The sequence below is a fragment of the Carassius auratus genome, linkage group LG28B, assembly GCF_003368295.1.
Source record: "Carassius auratus strain Wakin linkage group LG28B, ASM336829v1, whole genome shotgun sequence".
NCBI classification, from domain to species: Eukaryota; Metazoa; Chordata; class Actinopteri; order Cypriniformes; family Cyprinidae; genus Carassius; species Carassius auratus.
The window spans coordinates 857,545-874,904 of NC_039293.1; the positions used below are offsets into that span (position 1 = coordinate 857,545).

At 35.7% G+C, this 17,360-nt stretch overlaps 1 protein-coding gene across 3 annotated transcripts in view; it reads left to right on the top strand.

Annotated features, from left to right (window-relative positions):
- The window catches only part of LOC113067649 (cAMP-dependent protein kinase type I-beta regulatory subunit), a 53,563-nt gene that overhangs the window by 5,945 nt on the left and 30,258 nt on the right, over positions 1-17,360 (top strand). The gene's annotated exons all lie outside the window — the stretch shown is intronic.

Genomic DNA, 17,360 nt, shown 5'->3' on the forward strand with positions numbered 1-17,360 from the left:
AGTATCAAAGATGCTGATGTCCTAAATGGCTCACTCTTATCACCTTTGACATGACACAAGTTATCTATCAGATCTTGATTAACCAACATTTGAGTTGCACACATACCACGAAACTGTCAGGAGACTGGATCAATGTGTGACGAGAGTACGGTTTTGTTCACACATGCCTAAAAACACGGTTGTACTGTAAGTCCTGATAATTTATGAGCGTGTTTTTGATTCTAGAACACAGTTGTCACTCATGTAAATAGCTGAAATGTGTGTGAACGCAACCGTATTAATGGCTCAAATCTGTATTCTGCTGTGTGAACGTGGCCTTATCCACACTATAGTTCATATTGGCCACGGAAACACTGAAAAGATTCAGGAGTGACAACCGCATTTAAATATTTGAGTGCATCCCCATGCTCTTGAAGGTTGTTATGTTCACTTATTATAAGCGATGCATATTAAGCGTCATTAGGCTTTGCTGTTTGGGCTCGGTTCACAAAGTGATCCAGTTCATAAAGTAATTGGGTGCAAATTGGGATATTTCTGTATGTGGCATATTTCCAGGATCTAAGTTTATTATGGGCATTTTCTTATTTGTGTTTTTGTTGTTGTTGTTTGTTTACTAGCAAGATCTGGCAACACTGTGTCAAACCGTTTCCTGTGATTTCTTGCACTGCTCATACAGAAAAGATACAACTCTTATCTGTGTTTAAATAAAACATTTTTTAAAAGAAATCTAATGTATCTTTAATGTATCATTCAGATAACTGTGTTGCTAAGTTCAAGCGGCACATGAAGCGACCATCTCTTCCTCTTTACTAGTTCAGCAGGAAATAAACATGAATGAACACCAGAAGGTACCTTGTATCTTGAACACCAAAAGGTATCTTCAACTGCGGAAAGACATCAATATACACAGTTGTTCAAGTTCAAGTCCAGCGAAGTGAATCTACTGTCCTGTCTGATTTGTTTGGTGGATTCTGCGTTATGGTTCGTCAGAGCGCCTGTCAATCAAACTCCCAGTGAAGGGTCAATTCAATACGTCTGTCGCTCCCATATTCTGCTGAACTGTGTGTAGAGAACAGGATGAAGCACTAGAAGGTGAAGCTGCAGTGTGTATGTGGTCATGGCGAGGTCTTCTGAATGGGCTTGTGCTGTTAGCAGCTTGTTTCTTGTCGTCAGCGCTGGTCTTGTGTGTGTTTGGCGGGGTGAGGGTGTGAGTCGTGTCAGAGGGGCTTGTGAGTAGCCACTGTATTCGCTCTGTTGCTCTCGTCACCATGGCAGCCCGCGTCGAAATAAAACAAGGCATTGTGTCTGAGCCTAGTGGAAAGTGTGTTTTAATGTGGGTGTGGGGAAATAGAGTTGCTCAGATTGTTTCGTTTTGGCTTTCGAGTCCGGGGGATGCCACAAACCCTAAACAACAATGAGCAGAAATTTCTCTCCCAGGAATTTCACTCAGGTTGCTCCGTCTCTGTGTCCGGAATACGGTTTCATTGCTGAGGAGAATCCATTATCCACACAGATCCACCATGAAGGGAACCAGCTCTCGGCTTTCTGCTTTTAAAGCCTCTATGAGAACACACGAAACGGCCCGAGCGCTCAAAACATCCCGTCTGCGCTCAGCTGGAAATTCACCACACTTATTATCAGGCCTTCTTGCCAGGGACTGCAGATGCGTGTTATCGTGTTTTAAGATTGATATAATTCTTTGGCCGCTGTGAATATATCACAGTCACCATTTATCAGAATTACAGGCAGATTTAGTGGGAAAAGACTGAATTTGTGCAGTGCATCATCATTTCTCTTCGGAAAGCTCCAGAACGCTCCTCAAAGTTCTGACTCAGACTCGTGGAGAACATTAATGTTGTTTCTATGGTTACAGAGTGTTTGCTCCTGGCGACAGCCGCACACAGTGTCCAGTTTTCTGCGTGTGTGTCTGTGATACTGTCAAAACAACACGCTTGATGTGGTCATACCAAACATCACTCTGCGGTATCTGGTAAATGACAGGATAATGACTTTATGTCAGGATCATTTCATTGTTTTATAGAATTATGTTAGTCTGACATGTTGCAGATGCATTTAGAGCAGTCTGGATTTCGCCAGACAGTGAACACTTACATTTTTTATTATTGCCTGTTAAATAAATAAGGAAATATATATATATATATATATATATATATATATATATATATATATATATATATATATATATATATATACCCATCCCAACCCATTTATATATATATATATATATATATATATATATATATATATATATATATATATATATATATTTATAATATATTTACCCATCCCAACCCATCCCCCCACCCCCTAGTAGACTAAAGAGTAGAGATGAAAAATAATAAATAAATACATAAAGTAAAATAAACAATAATAAAAATAAATTTAGTAATATTAATACATAAAATAAAATAAAATAAAATTTACTAAGATTTAAGAAAAGATTAAACAACATTAAAAGATGAATGCCATAAACATCACACAAATAATGAATTAATTGATTATTTTAATAGATATTTTTTTTATTGCAAAAATAAAGATATAGACTATATTTAAATCAGCGTACAAATTAAGATTAAAACTAAAACCATTAAAAAAAAAACACACACATCTTAACTGGACTGAAATAATATATATATAAAAAACAGGGTTTTTTTAAAGTCAACAAGGCAACATTTCTTATTTGAATTTACATTTACATATATGCTGATATGTTAAAATAAATGAACTAAATAGATTAATAAAATAAAGAACAAAAAATGTACAAAATTACAACAACCCACAATAAATGACTGAAATTGTTACTATAAATTCAAAGTGGAAAATATAAAAAGTATTTCAAGATTTTAATAAAAAGTATTATAGTATCTCATTGATGCGCTAAAATAACACTGATTCAAAAAAAAACTAACAAAAAAAACATTTATCTTAATTAAATTTTTACTTCCTGGGTGAATGTAAAGGACATAACTTCTTTCAAAAACAAAAACAAAAAAATCTTACTGATACCAACCATTTGAATGATAATACATTTTTTTAAATTGAAATTTCAATTAAATTTACAACAGATTTGCCATTTTCAGTCTTGATCTACAGCCAATATACAACCCCAGAGTTGTGCACAGTGCAGTTAGATGTAAAAAGCAGTGGCATACAGTAGGTGGGTGGGAGTCATATGCTTTGCAAATGTAATCAGCACTGGCACAGATTTGACTGTTGGCTCTTGCAGGCATTCACACATATGGCCATATATAGTAGAACATGCCATACACTGTTTGCTTTATAATGCTGCAGTCAGTAAGAGCTTCTTGTTATAATCACTGGAGACACACGGGCAGATGCAATCACCGCTGGAGCTGAACATTACAGCTAGATGGCAGATATTGTAACAGCCCACCCTAGGGTCCACCCTACCAATTATTTGTTGTCTGCTGTGGTTTTGTTGCCATGGCAAATAAAAGCAATTACCTCATGGTGGTATGGGAATAGCTCATTGGCAAATTTAATGCACAGTCTGATGCTGAACTTGACCTTGGGAGTTAAGTCAGCATGAGACACATATGAGTCAGTAATAGAAGCTGGTTTTGTAAGCACAAAATATAATCTTTCTATTCATCTATTTTGTGATGTTCTTTCAGTAAAGAGAAATTCTTGTGTTCAGATGGCCTTTATACTGTACATGTGTTCAAGGTTCGACTCGTTGAGATATTTAGGCTTTACATTTCTTTGCCTGTTTTACTTGCATAACCAGCTTTGAACCAGTTTCGTAATTCTGTAATTCGGCCAATTCATAGTTATTTTTGATGATTTTTTATTTTTTTTTATTTTTTTGCATAACAGTGAAAAGTTACAAATATTAAATACAATTAATATGACATAGTAGTCACATATATCACAAAATCTATATTTTCCTAAAATGGGCTTTATTTTCTTAATAAAAACTCCCTTTTTGGTCATTTCTCATTATTTTCAATGGTTATTCTCATTAAAGTAAAATATTAATAAAAAGTCAGCATAAAATAAAATAAAAACACATGACACACTTCTTGGTGTAGTATTGTTTACTGTACTGTTTTATGAATTTAATCATATTAAAATCTAAGTAATATTAAATACATACAACAATGCAAAAAGTATTTTCCTAAAATGGGCTTCATTATCTTCATGCAAACTATTTTTTTGTCATGCCCTTTTAAGTGTTCATTCTTATTGATGTAAAACAGTAATAGAAAGTGAGCATAAAATGAAACGACAGTATGACAAACATCATAATAACACATTTAGTTTTTGTATTACAGTCATAAGAGTAATAATATTTATTGCACTGCTGTAAGAATTTGAGACTGAAAGTTAACATATAAAAATGAGATTAACATTACATGTTAGTTTGATATCACAATAATATTACAGTGCTAAAAATTATGTTTTTTATTTCTTTTATTTTTACCTAAATGGGCTTCATTTTCTTTATGCAAACTTGAACTTTTTAGTCATTTAAAGGGTGAAATATGACCTGCTCTTGACAGGTTTTGCGCGGTTCACCTTATTATTTTCAGTTTATATGTTATTTTTGATAATATCATACTTCCTTTAATTACTTTATTCCATTGCATATATCTTAAACTCTCAATTTTTTTAAAATCTATTTTCATTTTATTTAAAGCTGTCCTTACAGTGTAATCATACATTTAAGTACTGGGTAATATTAATTAGCTACATGTACTTACTATATGATTAGGGTTTGACGTAGGGTACATTGCATGTAATTATGCATTATGTTTAACAAGGACACCTTAAAAGAAAGTGTTACCGAACATCTTATTTTATCCACAACTACACATGGACTGTGAACCTTCAGAGCCTTGTTTTGCACTAGCAGCGTCCTCTCTGCGGCCCCAACTCTCCCAGACTTGAACAGGGGCCCTGCAGCATCTCAAACAACCGAGCTTTGTCTTCTAATTAAAAGACAAAATACCAGCAATCAGCAGCAACGAGCGCCTGAGCTGCAGTGAACCATAGATACTGTACCTACAGAGACATTGTCCGTCTATTTTTGCAGACAGTGTGTTGTGGTTTTGCGTACACATTTCTGCACGTACATGAAACAAGTCACCGTGAGCGTGTACGTCATGCTTTCTAGAATTAGCGCGATAAGCTTGTGGAGATTAGCATGTAAAATAATGTTTTCTTTGTATAACATCATCACAGCTCCAAAGTAGGGTAACATAATGCAATCAAATGTAGTGAAAGCATGGTTAGTTTGATTTTAAACGGTTTCGATGTCTCCTGATAAGTCGTAGTTGCTTTATCGCGTCCAAACACATCTGTTCAGCTCCCCTTTATAATGTTAACCTGCTCTCAGCATAATGGCTATCTGGTTTCCTGCTCATATCTGATATAAACTTCACACCGTGATTGTGGGGAACAGCTGTGTCTCGCACCTGCGGAGCAGACAGTACTATTAAAAATGACCTTTAAAGTAGACAGTCACGCTTTTGTAATGCTAGCTAGTGTGGCTATTGAGTTTCATATGCGGTTCAAGTAAAGAAAGAAAGGTGGATTATGAAGAACTTTGTCAAAAACCAAAAAATGCTTCAGCTTTTGTTTAGCCTAGAAACTCTTTAAATAAAAAAGCTGGTAGAATTTTTAATACAGAGAAAGACAAGGACAAATGACTGAGTGAAGGGTAATGTGTTCACATTCTTCACTGGATGGATGGATCGGTCTCTGGAGAACCTCAAGTCTGTCGTCACATGTGCACGTTAGCTATCTTCGTCAGTCATGCAGGTCGTTTCGCTGTGCCTGAACTTCATTTTTCAATTTAAATTTGACATTTTCCGAGGAAATTGTGATGAAAATTTCTGAAGAAATGTGATGCTCGCCTGTTCTGGGATGTTCAGAGTGGATGTAGTGTGTTGCTATGCGCTTGCTAGAATGTTCTGGATGATTATGTTACTGACAAGAGTCAAAATTCTAATCAAATTCACATTCATTTATTAATTTAGTGCTTTTGACAATATATGTGACCCTGGACCACTAAACCAGTCTTAAGTGTCAATTGTTCAAAATTACATGAAAGCTGATGATCTGCACATTGATGTATGGTTTATTAGGATCGGACAATATTTGGCCAACATACAACTATTTGAAAATCTGGAATCTGAGGTTGCATAAAAAATTAAAATACTAAGAAAATGTTTTTCTCTCTGCAAAATAATTAAATAGTCTCCAAAACGAAATAAAATCTGTAATCTGCAAATGTGACGCTGACGATCTAGTAAACAAAAATTCCATACTACCACTACTGCTCTCAAAAATGTATAAGACCACAATGTTTCGACTCTTAAAGGCTTCGTCAGGCAAGACATCGGTGCATCCCTGTTATACACTGCCGTTCAAAAGTTTGAGATCAGTACGCTTAGTTTTTTAACGGATCAGCCTTATACTCATCAAGGCTGTATTTATTTGATAAAAAATACAGAAAAATTTTTATATTGTGAAATATTATTGCAATTTCTTATAGTGTTTTCTTGGGGTGGCAGGGTCCGTTCGGTTCAGCCCACACGGTTCAGCACGTTCAGGACCGTTGTTCAGCTTCAATCTGACAAAGCATCTGTAATATGGTTTGCTATAAATAGCACGTAAAACAAACTGGGTTCAACTAATATATGCTTCTGTTGATGCAAGCGCATTCTGGATTCCCAGACATTACAACAATAGCGATGAGGGGAAAAAAAAAAAAAAACCTTGGACAGATCATTCAATCTTGTTCAATGTGAACGTCTTATGCTGGAATATGAGCAGTCATTTATTCTGTCATCATCCGGGTGCTGAAACCGCACACACAGATGAGACCTGAACAGCACATGTTAATGTGTTTAAACTAAACTCATTTAAGCTTTGTCAGTTTAAACATTAAAGAGGCAGAGGACTCGAGCTCGCACGCGCAGTGAGAAGATTTATGCATGCGCTCATCCAAAGTGTCAAAACCCGCACCTCAGAATGCGCACAAATATTAAGCTCTCTCTAATGGACAAATTCAGACAAAAAATGTGTAAAAGTGCCCGTCTTAGTACGTATCCTACAGCAGACATAGCCGGCTGAACGCCGGCCACTGTATCATTGCATTCTCTTATATTAATCGAACAACAACAAAGAAATCACTCACTGCTCTTGATTAAAAAGCTTTTATAACTTCAATAAAGAACAATCTTTAATTTATAGAGTCCAATATGCAATGCTGTTTTACATTTGATTACTTTATAAAATTTCTGTACCTAAAAACGTATGCTAGACCTACCTAAAAAAATAAATAAAAAAAACTGAAAATCACTGTTTATTGTTTGTATCTTTACTCTATTTTATTTATTTGTGCTGTTGCTTGTAGTTGGATAGAATATTCTTCTTTTTTTATTAGAAAGTATAGTTTTTCCATAAACATAGCACATACCGAACTGTACCGAAAACCGTGACTCTAAAAGCGTGAAACAAACCGAACCGTGAAAAAGTTGAACCGTGCCACCCCTAGTGTTTTCCTATTTTACTATACCTTACAATATCATGCTTTCTGTGATGCAGTGCTGAATTTACATCAGCCATTACTCCAATCTTCAGCGTCTCATGATACTCAGAAATCATTCTAATAATGTACTGATTTATTATCAGTGTTGAAAATCTATTTCTCATTATTTTTTAACGAAATGCAGTACCAGTCATGCAGTTGAGATTTTCTTTACAGTACATATCACTTTACTGTATCCAGGTAAGATTGGGTATGCTTGTAGTAGTTGTTTAATTTATTGTACAATTTTTATCATTTATTTATTTTTATTAGTTGAAAAGTGCTCACCCCTAAGTCTTCATGATACTCTTTCCTGTAAATATGGTACTGGTCCTTCCCTTAATGTAAATCTTTTAATTATCTTGTGGTTTTTCCTCTGTCAGGTAAAAATCATGCATAGTTTAGAAAATGAAGAGAGCTCTTCTCAAAAAAGCCTCACAATTTGAGGTATTTTGTTATTAGCAACAGTGTTGTAGGGGACGACTTGTGCACCAAAGTTAAACATGCACCACTAATAATACGCTGCTTATTAACTTTGGCTGGGAATCGTATGAACATGCAGTGATATTATTTTTAGTTCATGTTGGCTTGTTGGTACTTGTGTTCGTTCTCATAATTGCATTTTGTACTAGCAGTAAAATACCAATTGATAACTAAAGGTTTCCATTATGTATGAGCAAAGATTTTTCCTCCTCGTGGCACAATTTTAGGGATGAGTTTGATGTACAGTATCTAGATTTGGCCGTAAAAATCAGTGCATGAAACTGCATGCTGCAGCCTGCCCGAGCACACGGATGGTGTTGGGTTTTCAGAGAAGCTCTTAAAGCAGTCGACAATTAATGCAGTGCAGATGCACAGTCTGAAACAGAAATGCACAGGTCAGAATGTGACACTGTGAAAGTACAGGAGCTGATTCACTTCCTAACACGCACTGAAATTACACTAGCATTCAAAAGTGTGGGAGCAGGAACTTTTTTTTTTTTTTTTTTTTTAAGAAATTAAGTAAATGATTTCCATTTCAAATAAAGTCTGTTCTTTGGAACTTATTTACCTATTTATCAGAGAATCCTAAAAAATATATTTATATCACAGTTTCCAAAAAAATATTATGCAGCAAATTTTTTTTACATAATATATATATATATATATTACTACCAATGTTAAAAACATCGTTAAAAAATGTTTATATATATATATATATAATATATATATATATATATATATATATTACTACCAATGTTAAATACATCGTTCTAAAATTATTTATTTTTTAAATATTAACATATAATTTACATATATATATATATATATATATATATATATATATATATATATTATCACTGGATTTTGCCTATTCATGAAAGCAGTTAAATTATTATTTCTTATATTTTTTTCTGCAGACAGATTTGGTTAATCCAGTGCTAGTTAGTGTGTGTGTGTGTGTGTGTGTGTGTGTGTGTGTGTGTGTGTGTTTGTGTGTGTCCTTGTGTTCACATAAAGTAGAGCATGCAGCTGGGGTAATCCACCAATTAAGCATCGAGTAATGACCCTTCTGGCCTTTGACCCTTGACCCTTGACCCAGCAGCCTCTGGCCTTTGCTCTCATATCCCAGTGCTGATGGACAGTGAACATCTTTGGAAACAACAAAGTGCATCAGATCATTAATGAACTTCTCAGTAAAGCTCCTCCGAATGTACAAATAGTCATTTCTGAATGCCATCCGATCTTTTCTGTTTCTGACTACCTTTTAGTTAAAACAGCTCATAAAACCGAAGTAAAGATTGAAGCAAGTCGTCCTGTTCATCAGCCTTTTGGTTTGGAGTGTTTTTAAATAGCACAGCTCATAGTCTACCTGATAGGCCACACACGCAGCAGAGGTCTTGTAAGGCCAGTTTATTTTGTCCCGGTCTGTTTTAGGCAGAGGAAATGGGGAGCAGAGGAAGTTTGCGGGTGACGTAACGCTGCGGCTGTATCGGATGAACCCGAATCACAGCTTCAGAGCTCAGGCTAATGGAGGACACCTTTGACTCTTAGATCTGCCTCATAATCTGCTCAAATGCTCCCACACCAGGTGGCTGTCCTTTTCCTTCAGATATGAGCTCAAATGGTGCACTCTTCAGAAGAGCCAGAGATAAACCGAGAACGAGAGCCGCTCTTCATGAACATATGTGGATTAGGCATTAATCTTGGGCTTTTTGCTCATTATTCAACAGCATTTACCTGACAATCCTCTTTCACAGTTGATTTAATTCTACACGGCATCTAAGAGTTATAGAGAACACTGTGTAAATGACATGAATACACAAATACAACATACTTTTGGCTTGCTACAAATATACCTGTGCCACTTATGACTGGTTTTGTGCTCCAGGGTCACATTTCTGCACTTGATTATGAAATATTTCATTTAGTATGATGATGCTTTCAACTACATTGAGGTAGATTTACAAAGTGTTATTTTAGAATTATATATATTATTATAATTTGTGAATAATATTTAAAATTAGCTTTTATTTTAATTTTAATTGTAGTAAGTTTTATGTTTATTTGTCATTTTTATTAGTTTTAAATATTTCTATTTAGGTTTTTATTTTATGTTTATTTATTTATTTTAGTTATTTTTTTTCTCTTTAACACATTTATTTGCTAAATGTAAGTTTAAGTTTACCTTCATCTATTTTTTTCAGCATCGTTTCAATTACTGAATCTGAATTTTGAACACTAAAATGTCTATTTTTAATTTTAATATTATTTAAAGAATAAATTATTCTTGTGATCAAAGCTGTTTTCAGTGTCACATGATCCTTCAGAAATCATTATCAAATTCTGATTTTATGCTCAAGAAACTTCTGATTAGTATCAATGCTGAAAACAGTTGTGCTGCTTCATGTTTTCCTGCACACAAAAAAAAATCTGTATTTTTTGATGCATAACAAAGTTCAAATGAACAGCATTTTTTTTAAATAAGCCTTTTTGCAACATTATAAATGCCTTTACTGACACTTTTGATCAACTGAATGCATTCTACTGAATACAAGTCTATATGTTGACACTTTTGAACAGTAGTGTACTAGAACAGAAGACCTCGACCCTGCAGTTTCTCTCTCTATCCTGTGAGAGGTGCTGTTTCTCCAACAGTCAGACTCGGTTCCTTTAGAGTGGAGCGAATGAGCGCATGACGTTATACTGTATCAATCCTGTACGCTCATCAACACGGTATAATTTGAAGCTGTTATGTTGTTGTGAGCTGTTAAACTCCGGCCCACAGGAAGCGGCGATGTTTGGCTGTGATGTGGGCCGCTTTTGGGAGGCACTTGACAGCTTCCACACAGGTGTGTTTGCTCTGGCAGCGGCGATGTCGTAAGCGCTCTCGTACAAACACACACTCTCACCAGGAACGAGGAGGAAAAGTGGCTGGCTAATGAATAGCCTTAACTGACTTGGCCCGAGGATGTTTGTCTGGGCAGTTACACAGCAAGTGTGTGTGTGTGTGTGCAGTGAAGGCTGTCCCCAGCTGGAAGTTTCACTCGTCTTTCTTCCCGTGCAGAATTATTGTGGCAGTTTTACCCTGCGAGTGTCACTAGAGATGTTGTAAACTGCGAGTCTGTGTGTGGTCAATATTTAGCATAGCTTTGTGCTGTCACAAAGGGAGTTTCTGCTAATGAGGTCAGTCGCCACAAGAAGCATCTCTCTCTCTCTCTCTCTCTCTCTCTCTCTCTCTCTCTCTCTCTCTCTCTCTCTCCCCACATTCGTCCTGTTTGCATTCTTTTATATCTTTTTTTTTCTTTTCTGTCCTCACACTCATGTCTTCTGAGCTGGAGTGTTTAATGTGCTGTTTTGGCCTGTCTGGGCCCCCTGACCCGTCCCGTTACCACCCACCCTGTCCCTGCCATCCCTCTGGAATTCACTGCAACTGTATCAGTGAACATTTCTGAAGGGGCAAAAGATCGAAGAAATACATATGCAAGGCTAAAGTCTATTATCAACTAATAACTCTGTACAGTATATACAGTATATATTCACACAAACATGTTACATTTAAGGAGATTATTGCTTTAAATAAATACATTAAAAATATATATATTTTAAAAAACATTTCAGGTAAACATTGCATTAAATAATAAATAAATGAATAATTTATTTATGAATGTTTTTATTTGTTATTTTACTTAGTTATTTCAAATAGTTAATTTTACTTATTTTCTTGTAAACTATTTGCCTATTTATTATTTGTTTATTTAAATGTTTAAACATTTATATTTATTTTTTATTTATTCATACATTAATGTACTCATTTATTTGATTTAATGATCTTATTGGTTTAATTTCAGCAATAATTATAGTATTATAAATGTATATGTGTTTATGCTTTTATCTATACATTTAATTCATTTATTTATTTTTATTGAAAAATTTATATTTTATATATATTGATATTTAAAAATATGCATGCATTTGTTTATGCAGCTAGTTAATCATTATTTATTTATTCATAAATGAGTATTTTTTTAATTTATTTAATTTGAGCAACAAGTAATTATTTTTTGTTGTTGTTATGTTCTTGTTTTAATACATTTACATTAATTTACTTATAGTTATTCATTTCGTTTTTTTATTATTAATTTGTTTCATTTATTTATTTTTATTTATACATTTTAGTTATATATTTTTATTTACATGTTCATTTATTCAGTTAATCGGTTATTTACTTGTTTATAAATTTATATGTATGTTTTATTTAGCTAATAACTATTATATATTCTGCATTTTGTCTGTCCCTGTTCTCCTCATATTTACATTTACATTTATTCATTTAGCAGACAAACTTACAAATGAGGACAGTGGAAGCAATCAAAAAAAAAAAAAAACATAAAGAGCAATGTTATATTATTATTATATTATTATATTGACATGGCTATTAAAATCCATGCAAGTCCATCACTGTTTCAGTGTCTGTACGTCCTTTAATGCGTGCATGAAAGTGGATGAATCAGAATAATCAGCAGTAAGTGGATCTCTCCTCTACTGCCTTTCTAAATTTGTTCCAGTTAATGCAATTCCAGCATTTGTAGGCCTCTTTTCCTCTCCCGTCCTCCTGTGAGCTGTGTAAACACTGGACAAAAGAGGCTGAGCTGTTTGTGCTGAGCTCTCCTCTTCAAACACATCGCTCCCTTTCCTCTGCTGGACTCCGAAACAAATGATTCAGGCCATGCAGCACTTCCCGTCAAATGTAAGACACTTTAGTTTGCGTTTCTGTTTTTATTGCCTGTGTGAGTGTTTGTAGGTGAGACCGTCGGCCTTGTGATCAGGACACGTGAGAAAGACAGAGCTTCTTTTCCTCCATGGTTCAAAAGGCCAGGTCATATTTCACCTTAAAGCCAAAAGAAAAAATAGGCAACTATATTTTGAATAAGGAAAATTTTTAGAGCCTTTCAAAAAAAATTTAATGTTGCATTTTATTAAAAAATTAAAGGGATAGTTCCCCCTAAAATGAAAACTGTCATTAATTACTCCGCCTCAAGCCATTCCAAATGTAAGAACATTGTTTCTCTTTGAAACACAAATGAAGGTATTTTTGATGAAATCCGAGAGCTCTCTGACCATCCATAGACTGACACATTCAAGGCCCAGAAAGCTTGTAAAGGCATAATTAAAATAGTCCATCAAAAATATCTTAATTTATGATCTGAAGATGAACGAAGATGAACGAATCAAGATGGACAGGTCTTCAACGACATGAGGGTGAGTTATTAATGACATCATTTTCATTTTTGGGTGAACCAACACTTATGCTGTGTTCACACCAAACGCGAATAGAGCGTCAAATTCGCGTCTACCGCGTTTAGTTTGCCGCTTGAACATTTTGAATGCATTCGAGACGCTTCTTGTGGGAAGGGCAAGTGCTAGCGGTTGTCTGTTTGCAAGATGGCTGATGTTGATCGAGCACTCGGGTCTTTTCCACTTGAATAAACTGAATAAACGCATTATCTTGCTAGCGAAAAGTAGCTGTAGGCTATATTAGCGGGAAAATAGTTGTGAAAAAAAAAACAGCGGGAAGGCAGCGGGTCATTAAACGTGTACGTGACTCAAAAGTTAAATGTGTATTTACAACACACTCTTCCAAGCGAGGTCCTTTTTATTCCTGAAATATGAACTTGAGTGTGATAATTGTGTCATAAAGCTCTGGTTGACTGCTCACTGAAAACATCAGTCGTTCCTCCATGTTGAATGAGTGGCTCCTGATTGGTTAACGCGCCAGCTGCTCAATTCGCGTCATTCGTGCAAACTAGACACGCGAATGAGGTGAATTCGTGTCATCCGCACCGCAAGACCTCCAGACGCACGTAAACTCGCCTTTGCATTGACTTAACATTGAAATCATTCGCGGCAGACGCTCTATTCGCGTTTGGTGTGAACACATTAAAGCACTAAAGTGTTCGTTATGGTTATGTGGTGAAAAAAACTGTAATACAGTAATCATCTTCTGAATGTGATATTTTTTATCAATCAACAAATTTAAATAAATAATCAAAATAAACAAAAAGCAAACAAACACAGAATGATGCATAAAAAAAAAGTATTGTCTGTATTTTGGGATTAAACCTGGACATTCTGGTAATCCAGATGCTGTCGGTTCAAACCCCAAAAAGTAGAAATGTGTTCTACTGAAACAAAAAGTATACTTCAAAATCACTACTGTAAATCTGCAGTATCAAAGGCATAATTGTTAAGAAATGTGGGAAGAGACATTTATTTTCTGGATTTCCTCTGATTTGACCTTTTTTTGGCAGTGTCATCATAATCTGTAACTTTTTTCCTTGATAATGTGTGCCAGATATGTACAGATACGCAGACGCTATTGATCTAAGTTCTCCATTTTGCAATATCATACTGAACTGGAAGGAAATCACATTGCTCAGATGTTGATCTTTCATAGCTCTGGAGAATTAATGTGGGCTTCACCGTGGATCAACATTGTCTCAAATTAGTCTTTTCAAATTCCTAAGAAGTAATAAAATAGGCTTAAATCTATCAGATGCTGTCACACACTACACTACACTACAGTCCGGGGTCCTTAAGATGTTTGGAAAGTATTAAAATATTGTTTTCTTTAGGTGTTTTCTATATTTGAATATATATTAAGATATAATTATTTTTCTGAGGTCAAAGCTGAATTTTCAGCGTCATTACTCCAGTCTTCAGTGTCACATGATCCTTCAGAAATCAGTCTAATGCTGATTTGCTGCTCAAGAAACATTTATTATTATTATCAGCGTTGAAAACAATTGTGCTGCTTCATATCATTTTTATGAAAACCCATTTTTCTGGATTCTTTAGAGCAGCATTTATTAGAAATATGAATCTTTTGTAGCATTATTTATGAATGCCTTTATTGTCACTTTTGAACAATGTCATGCATCCTTTCCAAATGTATTGATTTCTTTAAATAGCTAATCTTACTGTCTGTCCCCTTTGAAAGATGTCGATATAAAATAAATGTGCACAGCAGCTCAGATCCTTTTGTGTTGAAAGAATTCGGTGAGAAACATTTGCGTTCATATTGAGATCTCAGGCATTTGATTGCAGATTTGCATTGTTAGGATCTCTTCTGAAAGACTAGCGTTTTTCTTTAGGAGATGAAGAGTCAAGAGAATAAAGACATTTGCTCTCCTTTTAATCTCAATGGTATCATGATGATCTTTCCTTTGTATGGTGAAGTGGATTCAGCTGTGTTAAACTGACAATTATGACCATTGTTTCTCCTTCCCTGTCTCAGTCCGTCTCTGTTCTCCTCTGGTTTCCTCCTGTTGTTCTGCTGTCTTTCCTCCCTCCCAAACATTCCTGCATTCTTTCTTTTCCTGGCTCAAAGTGCACTGTCTCCTTCAGCTGTTTTTCCTCGACGTGTGAGGTGTTTTTGTGTCGTCTGAGTGGTGTGTTTCGTGCAGGATGTGAATTCACTGGAGCTACCTCAGTGTGAAGGTTGTCCCGTGTCTTAAATACTCATTCATTCCACTTGATTAAACGACAATTACGTGGCGGTTTTGACAGTCTGGCACGAAATCTCCTGTGAGATCCACTTCTTTGGCTTGATTTCAGTGTTGGTGTCTCTGTAAATGAATCCATCCATCACTGAAGACAGACAGACGTATAGACTAGACAGACAGACTGCATACTCCGAGCTCAGACAGACAGATGGATCCCAAAGGAAGAAGTGTGTCCAAAACAGCTGCAGTGTTACACATAAATACACGTAGCTCGTGGCCAATTAAACCTGGGTTTTCCCTGCCTCATAGCAACCCTGTGCAGTGTGGATAAACATCTGCTGCTCATGAGTGATAAGAGCGGCATGTGTGTGTGCGTGCGCGTTTATATATAGTTTATGTAAGTGGGTGTGCTTTTTTCCACCCTACAGTGATACCGATACAGTGAAACCGCTGATTATCCCCAGTCAAGTTGTTAATGAGGCTTTATCAGTCTGACTTTGTCCCTTCCTCTCTGTTACAGATGCCATCGCTTGTGAAACAAGGTCAGCACTTTGTAAACAGTTTGCACACTTAGAGGGAGCGTTGGCATTTTGGCCATGAGAGTATGCCATGTAGAGTATGCTGAAAATGTCCAGGTTTACACATGAGTTTGTTTCTTTTATCTGAACAGATCATTTTCGCATCACATCACTATGCTCACCATTTTATCCTCTACAGTGAATACCGTTCCTATATCCATTGCTTTCTCCAGTAAAGTAATCTTGTCTGAATCAGGAGAGAAATGTGCACAGATCAAGCACTCTTTACAAGAGAAAACTCTGATCTGATCTGAGAGGGCAACAGGGGATGGATTTTTTTTTTTTACACATTGGAGGAAGTGCTTTTATGGATTATGGACTGGTATGTGAACACAGAGACCCATTTGTAAACATCTGTCCTTATCGAGAGACGGTGTTTTGCAGATAGCGTGTCTCGGGACTGATCTCATAAAAGCACACAGGTGTGTGAGTCTGTCATCTGTTTAACACACAGCATTTTGCAGCTTCCACTCGCAGATGAAACAAACACACACTCATGCTTTAAACCAGACGTTACTCTCTGATGTGACTTCACTGATGATTAAGTGAAAGTTACGCCATTCCAGAGTTAAAGAGAGAGCTTACTAAAAATGGATGTTTTTGTCTTCTTTTACTCATCTTGTATGACTTGGTTTGAAACATGCTTTGCCTCGGCTGGCTTTTACTGTCTGAAGGCTACAGAGTTTGTTCCTTTGCATTCAGCTGTTTTTCCTTGACGTTTGCGAGGGGAAGGCAGGCTCAGGCTTGTGCGGACAAATAAAGGAGACCTAATGTTGGTGCTTTTAACACTTTCCCTTTGAAAGAGTGAGGTCCAATTAAAGAAGAAGAGAAGAGGTGATGATTTTGCGGTCACACGTACGCACACTAAAAACATGTCATTTACAGACCACTGTGCAGACGCTCAGTGTCATCTTATATCTTCCTTTATATGATGTTCTGCTTTGTATCTTTAAAAAGGTATGAATGTCCCTGAATTGCATGAAAGCACCACAAACTGGGATTAGCCGGTTATGATCATTGGGCAGAATAAGGTGCAATCAGGAACAGATTTTTATACAACACTGTGAAATATATTTTTTTTTTATTTGAATATATGTTAAAATATAATTTATTCCTGTGATGTAAAGCTGTATTTCCAGCATCATTACTCCAGTCTTCACTGTCACATGATCTTTCAGAAATCATTCTGATATCCTGATTTGCTTTAGTGAATATCTA